General features: G+C 32.2%; 1 non-coding gene across 1 annotated transcript; it reads left to right on the forward strand.

The window, feature by feature from the left end:
• Window positions 1–1,080: 1,080 nt before the first annotated feature.
• Window positions 1,081–1,244, forward strand: LOC122437550. The gene has a single exon (XR_006268359.1). It is a non-coding gene; the product is annotated as a U1 spliceosomal RNA (small nuclear RNA).
• The last annotated feature ends 1,047 nt before the right edge of the window (window positions 1,245–2,291 follow it).

A 2,291-nucleotide genomic window follows, 5' to 3' on the forward strand; every position in this document is an offset into this window, starting at 1 on the left:
CTAGGGCTACTAAGATAAAGATACATCCTTTCTCTCATGCATCTTGTGGCTTAATCATAAGATTTTCCTCTCTGGAATTACTATCTTAATATCTTCGCATTTATTTGTTTGAGAAGTAAAGTATAAAATCCTGAGTTCTCAGCTTCCACAAGTACAAACCAAAAAACATTTCAATCAAATAAAACAAAGTCATTGGAATACAAAAATAATAGAAAGTATGTCAAGTAGACTAGTCGTAGATGGAGAGAAAATGAGTGAATAGGAAGACTGAAGTATGCAAAATGCAGCACAGAGAGAGAGAGAAAGAAAAAAAGACACTAAAGAGAATTAAAAGAAATGGAGACAAAAACAATCAAGAAGCTCTGACACATGTCTAATAATAATTTAAGTAAGAAATAATAGTGTTCATAGGGATGGGAAAATAGTTGAAATGTTGGTTGAAAAAATACTTTGAATTCAAAAGAGAGATGAGTCCTCATATCAAAAAGTTAGATAAAAAATAAAACAAAGTATACTTATTTACTTTGTAGTGAATTGTAGAACATCATGGGAAAAGAGAAAAATCTTGGAATCAAATAGAGATAAAGGAGAAATAAATTCTTTATTTAGAAAGGTATAATCAAACTGATAGCAGACTTCATCATCATTAGAGGCTAGAAGAGGATGGGGTAATATCTTCAAAGTGCTGAGGAAATAATATTCAAAGTAAAGTTAACATTTATAAGGCAGAGTAGAATGAAAAAGGTTAAAAGCATACAGTGACGCACAAAGTGTGTCAATGAAAAGAAATGCTAAATAAAGAACATATATCATTAATAAACAAATCCATAAGGATTTAGGGAGCCACTGTGCAAATAAGTAGGCAAAGCATATTGTTAAGTCTAAGTTTTAGGTAGAAATGACAATAAAATTACAAACACTAAATTTTATTCTTAAAAACTAACACTAAATGATGGATAATGCAAATCTTTCTTAAAAAGGGATTTATAAAAATAGATTTTCAATAGGCAATAGTATAGCTTAAAGTGACATCATGAAGCACTTGAATTAACATTAAATGTGCAATCAAAAATCAGTTTAATACTTACCTGGCAGGGGAGATACCATGATCACGAAGGTGGTTTTCCCAGGGCAAGGCTTATCCATTGCACTCCGGATGTGCTGACCCCTGCGATTTCCCCAAATGTGGGAAACTCGACTGCATAATTTGTGGTAGTGGGGGACTGCGTTCGCGCTTTCCCCTGGTAAAAAAAAAAAAAAAAAAATCAGTTTATTTTCCTTTAAAACATCAAATCAAGAGCAACTTCAACTCTATGGATTTCAAAACAGATTTTGTTTTTACTAGTTAAACAAAAGGATTGTTTTGTTTTTACTAGTTAAACAAAAGGATTGTTTTAACTTAAGCAACAATCAGTTCTGTTACATGGTTTTGAACACGTAAAATATGTCACACATGTAACTGCTGAATGATTAGCTCTTTGCAAAGAATGAAGACCCTTGTCTTAAAAACTGTTCTACTTATCAGATATGATCTAGTTTTTCAACTCATAGATATTATTAGCTAATATCTAATAATTTACTATTAGAGTAAACTGTGTCAACAAAAAGAGGGTTCCCTGGTGGCTCAGTGGTAAAGAATCTGCCTACAGTGCAGGAGACACAGGAGACGTGGGTTCAATCCTTGAGGCAGGAAGATCCCGAGAGGAGGGTACAAATGACGTGACTAAGAACAGCACAGCAAGACATCAACAATAAGAAGTGGCCTATGTGGTGGAAAAAGAGCAACTTATATAATGCAGACTTCTTATGGAGTTGGAATGTACTGCAGATCAATAACTCTCATTTATATAGTAGCTATATTTTTTAAAAAATCATTTGTTCTTTTATTTTTTTCACTCTTAATATAGTGTTTTTTTCTGAGAATTAACAATAACAACAACAACAACAAATTTTGAGTAATAGTTCTTGGTAAAGTCAAGGAGGTAAATTCCTTTTTTCCTCTCTAAGAGATGTCTGTAGAGTTTTTTCAAGAGTACAACAAGGAAGTAATATGAACTTTCATATTTAATGAGAAATTAAAAAGATAGTTCAGGATTTAACCACAAAAATTGTTGGCGTGACTGACATCAATACACTGTCAACGTCCACTAAAAGTTATCAAACATTGTCCGGTTCACTCAATCAGGAAGAAAAATAGTTATTCAATTCACTGAGAAAACTAACTGCATCATTTTGGTGTGGATAATGCTTTTTGAATTTTTTGTGTAGAGAGTGTGAAAATACATTGATTA

The sequence above is a fragment of the Cervus canadensis genome, chromosome 2, assembly GCF_019320065.1.
Source record: "Cervus canadensis isolate Bull #8, Minnesota chromosome 2, ASM1932006v1, whole genome shotgun sequence".
NCBI lineage: Eukaryota > Metazoa > Chordata > Mammalia > Artiodactyla > Cervidae > Cervus > Cervus canadensis.